Genomic DNA, 10081 nt, shown 5'->3' with positions numbered 1-10081 from the left:
TGACTCAGAGAAACACAGGGTCTAAATACACTGGGAAGTAATGAGGAGAATGAGACACAGAAGGAGAGCACAGCTGGGGGAAATTAGAACTGACGAGACAAGCAAAGCAGGACACATTCACATAAGTCACGGACCTTCAAAGTAAAACAGGAAGGATCACACAGAGACGCGAACTTGACACCGTGGAGACAGCAACTAAGAAACATAGAGACATAAACCATAAGGCAGAGGACTCTAAGAACCGATAGACACGGAGGGGAACTCAAACATGCAGACACAGACTTACAGAGCAGAGGGTACACAGAGAAACGAGAAGGGCAAGGGATCGAAACTAGAAACTATAGAATAACTCACACCAAGTACAATAATACAAAAATCACAAAGAACTAAAACGCTGGGTCAGGAGACCCAGGACCCTGACAGCCTCACAGGAAGCACTGTCCCTGGTGTAATGTGTATGGCCTTGTGATGTAGCATAACTTAAGCAGCAAGGAAGGTGATAAGTAAATAGCATTAGCAGACAATTGAAGTTCTTTTTAAGCATACTTTATTGCTAGCATCTCCCTTTTACCATAAAACAATCAATCAGGCATGCAAAAATCCCACTGGCTTTATACAAGACTTTGCCCACACCTGACCTCGTTAGTCCCTACCATTGAACAAAATAGGTCAAACCAAATAATACAATTCTAAACAAAGAACAGGAATAAAGTCATGCATGAAACTGACAAACTCATTTACTCAACTAAATAGTTTGTAAAGTAAAACACTGCATACAATATAACTCAAATGGCTACTTTAAAGAAAACAAACAATACTATACAAAATGAAAAACCCTCCATTTGGTTACACCCAGTGATCCAATCATTGACCTCATGACCCTATATAAACAGGAAGTAGTGGGCGGCCCGTCCCATACACCTGTCTCACATATAGGACCTGCAAGCACAACATGGACACCATGGTAAGTATAACCAAAGCAACATAAAGAAACATAATTTACTAGACATGTGCCTGTAAACAGAAGAGAATTCTGTTGGTTAGTAGTGTTTGCTTTAAAACACATGCATGGATGTAAAGAATGTAACTACTGCTACCACAAACAAAACCCGGGATATTGTGTGTTAAGAGAAGTTACACCAGCAATGTCTAAATTAAAGCATTATGGCTGACTGTAAAATAACAGAACACAGAATAACAATATACGCAAGTGACAAATGGCAAATGAATTCTGTCCTAGCCACTTTGTCACATTCTCCCCCCCCTTAAGTCCGTTACTCTTCATAGGAACGGGAAAGAAAGTCTGCCACAACATTCTTTTTCCCTGCTCTATACAGAATCTTAAAACAATATGGCTGCAGTGAAAGATACCACCTCGTGATTCTTGCGTTGGTGTCTCTCATTCTGCTCATCCACTGTAAAGCTCGATGATCGGTTTCAAGCACAAATTCACCTCCCAGTAGATAGTATCTCAGAGTGTCCAAAGCCCATTTTATTGCCAAAGCTTCTTTTTCAATTGTGGAATACTTCATTTCTCTGGGGAAGAGCTTACGGCACAGGTCTTTGGTCCTCTCCATCACCTTGCAGCAACACAGCTCCCAGCCCAACTCCTGAAGCATCAGTCTGTACAATAAACGGGCACGTAAAGTCTGGACACTGCAACACAGGCTCATTACACAAACAGTTTTTCAAATCCACGAATGCAGCCTCACACTCTGGAGTCCATTTAATTTTGTTGGGGCATGATTTAAGAGTTAAATCACTAAGAATAGCTGATCTGGTAGAGAAATTAGGGATGAAACGACGATACCAGCCAGCTAAACCCAGGAAGGATCTCAACTTTTTCTTTGTAGCTGGAGGAGGACAAGAGACAAGGTTCTCGACCTTACTCACCTGAGGGCGGATGACCCCACCCCCAATGACGTAACCCAGGTACTCCACCTCGGTCTGTGCAATGTGGCACTTCCCAGGGTTGATGACTAGTCCAGCTGTTCTGATGCGTTGCAGGACATCAGCCAGATGTTTCACATGGTCCTACCATGTCTCGCTGAACACCACAATGTCGTCAATATACGCTGCTGCATAGCCATCAGCTCCTTTCAGAACCAAGTCCACCAGCCTCTGGAACGTGGCTGGAGCTCCATGTAGTCCGAAAGGCATAGTTCTGAAACGATAAAGTCCGCTGGGAACCCTGAATGTAGTTAAATCCCTTGAGGACTCTGTTAGGGGGACTTGCCAATAACCTTTACAAAGGTCAAGTGTTGTGAGGTACTTGGCATTACCCAAGCGCTCAATCAATTCATCTACTCTTGGCATAGGATATGCATCAAAAACAGAGACAGCATTAAGTTTTGAGAAGTCAACACAAAATCTCTGTCTTGCATCATTTTTCTTGGGGACGAGTACCACAGGGCTACACCACTCACCTCTAGATGGCTCTATAATCCCTGTTGCAAGCATTTCTTCCACCTCCTGTTTCAATGCTGGCATTAGCTTTGCTGGAACTCTGGAGGTGGTATCCCTGATGGGTGGTTGATTCGAACAACGCAGGTGTATGTCATGCTGAATAAGATGGGTGTAGCCTGGCTTTGTGCTGAAAAGCTCCTGTGGCATTATGGCCGCGAGCTCCTCCTGCTGTTCTGGTGATAGATGGCTCAAATCCGGAAATAGCTTTTCTTCAGTACTGGTGGGAAAGAATTGCTCTTGAGGCTCTTCTTCCTGCAGTACAACACGAGCTCACAACTGAAGTGATTGCTCTGGCTTCTCAATCCACTCCCTCAACATGTTGACATGAAACACCTGTTGCTTTTTCCGACGATTCGGCATGTTGAGCTCATAAGTGACAGGACCTGCTTTCCTGTTTATCACAAATGGCCCCTGCCATTTGGCTAAGAGACTGCTTTCAGTGGTTGGCAAAAGGAGCAACACTTTTTGTCCTTCTTTAAAGGTCCTCCTGCGAGCTGTCTTATCATAGTTCTGTTTTTGACGTCGCTGGGCACTTACTAGGTGACAATGAGCCAGTTCCTGAAACTGTTCAAGCTTGTCCCTCATTTTCAACACATAAGAGAGGGAAGAGCACTGTTTTTCAGGGCTAGCTTCCTCCCGAGCTTCCCGAAGTACATCCAGTGGACCTCTGACATTATGGCCGTACAAGAGCTGAAACGGAGAAAATCCAGTTGATGCTTGTGGTACCTCTCTATAGGCGAAAAGCAAAAATGGAAGCCATTGGTCCCAGTCTTTTCCCGATTCTCTTACGAACCTCTTCAGCATTGATTTCAGGGTTTTATTAAACCTCTCAACAAGTCCATCAGTTTGTGGATGATAAGGGCTCGTTTTGATTCCGGTAATTCCCAGAAGTTTGTAGACTTCTTTCAACAGGTTGGAAGTGAAGTTTGAGCCTTGGTCTGTCAAGATTTCTTTGGGAATACCCACCCTTGAAAACATCTGTATCAGACAATTAGTTATTTGGCGGGCTTTGACCCTTCTCAATGGGAAAGCTTCAGGATACCTTGTTGCATAGTCACAAATCACTAGAATGTACCTATGCCCTGAACCACTTCTCTCCAATGGGCCGACAATATCCATGGCAACACAAGAAAAGGGGACATCTATTACAGGCATAGGAATGAGTGGGGCTCTGTCTCCTTTCCTACTTGGGGCTGTCAACTGACACTGTGGACATGATTTGCAAAACTGGGCAGTGTCTGAAAATTGCTGTGGCCAAAAAAAACGAGTTACCATTCTGGAAAAGGTTTTAAGATGTCCTAAGTGGCCTGCCCAAGGAACTGAATGAGCCAACTGCAAGACTACAGGCCTTAAGCTTTTGGGAACAACCAACTGGTCACCAACTTTGCTACGACGATATAGTCGTTCATTCTTAACAATGAATACTTCCCGTACTCTGTCTGTAATCTGTGCTGATTCTTGGGTGCTCTTAGCAAACAGGGGTGCTAAAGAGGGGTCCTCCCTTTGGAGTTGGACAATATTGCTCGGGACAACCAGGAGCTCATCGATCTCTGGTTCAGGAAGTGACTCAGCAATTTCTGTCCCCCTCACTTTTTCCTGTCTTCTCTGCATTTTACTTTTCTTTATATGCGGCCTACTTGGTCTGTCAATATCTGGAATTTCACTGTCTGCATAGGGCAACTCACTCAAACCTGGCTCTGACTGAGAAGCTTTATTACCAGACCTAGTGACTACTAGCAGACCTTCACATGCAACATGCAGATTCTTCTCTTCTCTGTCCTTCTCTGTCTTTGCTAATAACTCCCCAAGAATTGGCATGTCCCGGCCCAACACAATCTGGTAGGGAAGTTTATCCATTACTCCAACTGTAAGTACGTACTCCTTTTCATTAACTTGCAGGCAAACATTGGCAATAGGATAATCAACATTATCACCATGAACACACCAGACTTTAACTTTACCACAAAATGTGGTGTCGCTAGGGAGGCAATCTTGCCTGACAAGTGTGCGGCTACTGCCTGAATCCAAGAGGGCAACACACGGTTTTCCCTCAATGAAAACACAGATGGTGTGCTCCTGATCACTGGAGGGTACTAGAGACTCTGTTTCTTCCTCTAGCAAGTCAAAATACTGTGGTGAAAGACACATGTAAGTCTTACTGACTTGCTGACCTGGGCAATCTGCCTTAAAGTGACCTGCTTGACCACAGGCATGACACACCAACGGGCCTCTCTGCTTTACTTCTCTAGCGCGGCTACTGCTAGTGATTGGGGAACTTTGTTTAGGGCTTTTAGCTTTGTACCCATTCCCACCCCCTGACCTACCCACAAAAACATTGGCTGAACTGGGTTTTCCTACCATGTACCCTTTTTGTGGGCGTCGGGCTGCAAGAAAAGCCTCTGCCATCTCTGCAGCTTCTTTTGAAGTGATGGGGTTGCGCTCTTTCACCCAGGTCCTCAGCTCTGGGTTAAGAACTCTGAGAAACTGTTCCATCACTATGACATCTCCTATTTGGTCCTTTGTCTTCTCCTTTGGAAGCATCCACTTTTCATATAGGTCTTTAAGGCGGGTTCGCAGCTCTTTGGGTGTCTCATCGTCCTTCACCGTCATGTTGTGGAATCTGGTTCGGTAAGTCTCAGCACTTATTTCAAATTTTTCAAGAACGGCGGTTTTTACCTTATCATAGTCCATTGTTTCTTCAGTGTCCATAGCAACATATGCCGCACGTGCTTTACCACTAAGAAGTGGAGCCAGATGCAGTGCCCATTCTTCTTGTGGCCACTGACATCCTGTTGCAATCCTCTCAAAAGTGGTTAAATAATGTTCAATATCTTCATCCTCACCATAGGGCTGCATCTTCGGGCCTTTCCAACCGCTTACTCTGCCCAGATTGGATGAATGTGGTGCTGTGGAAGATTCAGGGGGGGTTTCCTCGCTGTTGAACAGGTTGCTGCACCTTTTGCCGCACTGAGGAACTCAGAGGCACTCCGGAATCAGCTACTGCACCTTCCCACAGCATCTGATGCTCCCGGCGCTCCGACTGGACCTCCTGCTGCAGTTGGCTGAACTGGTGTTGCATTCTATGCCACCGTTCATCCTGGCGTTGTCTGTCCTGCTCCCATTTTGCCTCACGGTCAGCATGCTGTTGCATCAGGCCTTTTAATAAAGTTGAGAGCTCTGAGAGACTTTGTGCTTCCGTGCTGTGCTCACCCGTAGCTTCTGGCAGGTTGCCATCATCTTGGGCCTCCTCTGGGGGAAAATCTGTTGGCCCTTGAGGTTTCCTTGACTTGGCTGATTTCTGCATTGCTATAACCTATTGGCCTGGAGCCACTGCTGCCACCATTTGTGATGTAGCATAGCTTAAGCAGCAAGGAAGGTGATAAGTAAATAGCATTAGCAGACAATTGAAGTTCTTTTTAAGCATACTTTATTGCTAGCATCTCTCTTTTACCATAAAACAATCAATCAGGCATGCAAAAATCCCACTGGCTTTATACAAGACTTTGCCCACACCTGACCTCGTTAGTCCCTACCATTGAACAAAATAGGTCAAACCAAATAATACAATTCTAAACAAAGAACAGGAATAAAGTCATGCATGAAACTGACAAACTCATTTACTCAACTAAATAGTTTGTAAAGTAAAACACTGCATACAATATAACTCAAAAGGCTACTTTAAAGAAAACAAACGATACTATACAAAATGAAAAACCCTCCATTTGGTTACACCCAGTGATCCAATCATTGACCTCATGACCCTATATAAACAGGAAGTAGTGGGCGGCCCTTCCCATACACCTGTCTCACATATAGGACCTGCAAGCACAACATGGACACCATGGTAAGTATAACCAAAGCAACATAAAGAAACATAATTTACTAGACATGTGCCTGTAAACAGAAGAGAATTCAGATGATCTGATGGTTAGTAGTGTTTGCTTTAAAACACATGCATGGATGTAAAGAATGTAACTACTGTTACCACAAACAAAACCCGGGATATTGTGTGTTAAGAGAAGTTACACCAGCAATGTCTAAATTAAAGCATTATGGCTGACTGTAAAATAACAGAACACAGTGGCCCTGGTGAAATGTGGATGGTATTGGCCAGCACCACAGGCCCTGGTGTGGTGATGATGGAATCACAGGAAGCACTGTCCCTGGTGTAATGTGGATGGCCCCAGCCAAAAACACTGGCCCTGGTGAAATGTGGATGGTATTGGTCAGCACCACACACCCTGGTGTAATGTGAATAGCCTTAGCCAAAACCACTGGCCCTGGTGAATTGTGCATGATATTGGTCAGCACCACAGGCCCAGGTGTATTGTGGATGGCATCAGTAGGTAGCACAGGCCCTGGTGTGGTGATGATGGCCGCACAAGAAGAACTGTCCCTGGTGTAATGTGGATGTCCTCATCCAACAGTACAGGCCCCGGTGTGGTGAAGATGGCCTCACAGGAAGCACTGTGGCTGGTGTAAAGTGTATGGCCTCAGCCAACAACAGTGGCCCTGGTGAAATGTGGATGGTATAAGCCAGCACCACAGGCCCTGGTGTGGTGATGAATGAATCAAAGGAAGCACTGGCAGTGGTGTAATGTGGATGGCCTCAGCCAACAATACTGGCCCTGGTGAAATGTGGATGGTATTGGCCAGCACCACAGGCCCTGGTGTAATGTGGATGGCCTCATCCAGCACCACAGGCCCTGGTGTAATGTGGATGGCCTCATCCAGCACCACAGGCCCCCGTGTTTTGTGGATGTCATCAGACAGAAACACAAGCCCTGGTGAAATGTGGATGGTTTCGGACAACACCACAGGCCCGCGTGTAATGTGGATTACCCCTGACAGTAACACAGGCAGTGGTGTGGTGAAGATGGCCTCACAGGAAGCACTGTCCCTGGTGTAATGTGGAAGGTAGAAGCCAACAACAGTGGCCCTGGTGAAATATGGATGGTATTGGTCAGCACCACACACCCTGGTGTAATGTGGATCGCATCAACGAGCAACAGAGGCCCTGGTGTGGTGAAGATGGCCTCACAGGAAGCACTGTCCATAATGTGTATGGCCTTTGCCAAAAACAGTGGCCCTGGTGAAATGTGGATTATATTGGCCAGCACCACAGGCCCTGGTGTAATGTGAATATCCTCAGCCAGTAGTAAAGGCCCTTGTGTTTTGTGGAACGCATCAGCCAGCAACACATTCCCTGGTGAAATGTGGATGGCCTCATCCAGCACCACAGGTCCTGGTTTGGTGATGATTGCCACACAGGAAGAACCGTACCTGGTGTAATGTAATTGGCCTCATCCAACAGTACAGGCCCTGGTGAAATGTAGATGGCCTCAGCCGGCAACATGCGCTCTGGTGAAAGGTAGTCTGCCTCAGCCAGTAGCACAGGCCCTGTTGTGGTGAAGATGGCCTCACAGGAAGCACTGTCCCTGGTGTAATGTGTATTTCCTCAGCCAACAACACTGGCCCTGGTGTAATGGGGATGGCATCAGCCAGCAACACAAGCCCTGATGAAATGTGGATGGTTTGGGCCTGCACCAAAGGCCCTGGTTTAATGTGGATGGTATCAACGGGCCTGTGGTACTGGCCAATACCATCCACATTACACCAGAGCCAGTGTTGTTGGATGGGGCCATTCACATTACACAAGGGCCTGTGGTGCTAGCCAATACCATCCACATTACACATTACGCTGAGGCCATACACTTTACATCTGTTACGTTCCCCTGGGGGGGGTCTAGGCGTTAAGGGGGAAGCAACAAAAGTGACCAGGTCAGAAAAAGGAGTCAGGGAGGCAAAACAGTTAAATAAAACAGTTTTATTGAAGTAATTCAACTAAAAGAGACGGACAAGCCGTTATCACCATAAAACACAAACAAAACTCAGGCGTTGGTCAAAATAAAGCAAAAAGTCAAAAGGAAAGCGCAGCTCACTAGCTGGACAACACACTACACAGCTCACTAGCTGGACAACACACTACACAGCTCACTAGCTGGACAACACACTACACAGCTCACTAGCTGTAACCACACTCATGGCACTCAGGCCCAGAGCTCACCCTGCTCTGGGCTTAAATACCTTTAATTGCTGATGGGAGTCAGCTACAGGAGGGTAAGGTGGCACCTCAGGCAGAAGAGGTGGTGGGACACGCCCACACAGGCACCTTCAGGAGGAGGCCCAGCTAGGGCCGTAACAACATCAAGGACAGTGCTTCCTGTAAGGCCATCATCAGCACACCAGGGCCTGTGGTGCTGGATGATGCCATCAACATTACACCAGGGCCTGTGCTACTCGTTGATGCCATCCACATTACACCAGGGCCTTTGGTGCTGGCCAATACCATCCACATTTCAACAGGGCCAGTGTTGTTGGCTCAGGCCATCCACATTACACCACTGCCAGTGCTTCCTGTGATGCCATCATCACCAAACCAGGGCCTGTGGTGCTTGCTGAGGCCCTCCACATTTCACCAGGGCCACTGTTTTTGGCAAAGGCCATACACATTACACAAGGGACAGTGCTTCCTGTGAGGCCATCTTCACCACACCAGGGCCTCTGCTGCTCGTTGATGCCATCCAGATTACAACTGGGCCTGTGGTGCTGACCGATATCATGCACATTTCACCAGGGTGTGTGGTGGTGACCAATAACATCCATATTTCACCAGCGACAGAGTTGTTAGATGAGGCCATCCACATTACACCAGGGCCTGTGGTGCTGGCCAATACCATCCACATTACACCAGTTCCAATGGTGTTGACTGAGGACATTAACATTGGAGCAGGGACTGTGTTGCTGGCTGAGGCCACCTATATTTCACGAGGGCCTGTATTGATGGCTGATGCCATCCACAATACACCAGGGCCAGTGATTTCTGTGAGGCCATCTTCACTAGACCAGGGTCTGTGCTGCTTGCTGATGACATCGAAAATACAGCAAGGCCAGTGATTCCTGTGAGGCCATCTTCACCAGACCAGGGCCTGTGCTGCTAGCCATCCAAATTACCCAAAGGCCTGTGTTGCTGGCCGAAAACAACCACATTTCACCAGGGCCTGTGGTGTTGCTGGATGAGGCCATCCACATTACACCAGGGCCTGTGCTACTTGTTGATACCATCTACATTTCACCAGGGCCATCCAACAGTGTTGTTGGATGAGGCAATCCACATTAGACTAGGGCTTGTATTGCTGGCTGATGCAATCCACAATACACAAGGGCCTCTGCTACTGGCTGAAGACATTCACATTACACCAGGGCCTGTGGTGCTGGCCAATACCATCCACATTTCACCAGGGCCAGTGTTGTTGGCTGAGGCCATCCAGATCACACCACTGCCAGTGCTTCCTGTGATGCCATCATCACCACATCAGGGCCTGTGCTGCTCGTTGATACCATCCACATTTCACCAGGGCTTGTGTTGCTGGCTGATGCGATCCACAATACACAAGGGCCTCTGCTACTGGCTGAAGACATTCACATTACACCAGGGCCTGTGGTGCTGGCCAATATCATCGATATTTCACCAGGGCCACTGTTGTTGGCTGAGGCCATAAACTTTACATCAGGGACAGTGCTTCCTGTGAGGCGATAATAATAATAATAATGG

Source organism: Rhamphochromis sp. 'chilingali', assembly GCF_963969265.1.
Source record: "Rhamphochromis sp. 'chilingali' genome assembly, chromosome: 17".
NCBI classification, from domain to species: Eukaryota; Metazoa; Chordata; class Actinopteri; order Cichliformes; family Cichlidae; genus Rhamphochromis; species Rhamphochromis sp. 'chilingali'.
This window is presented reverse-complemented; position numbering follows the sequence as displayed.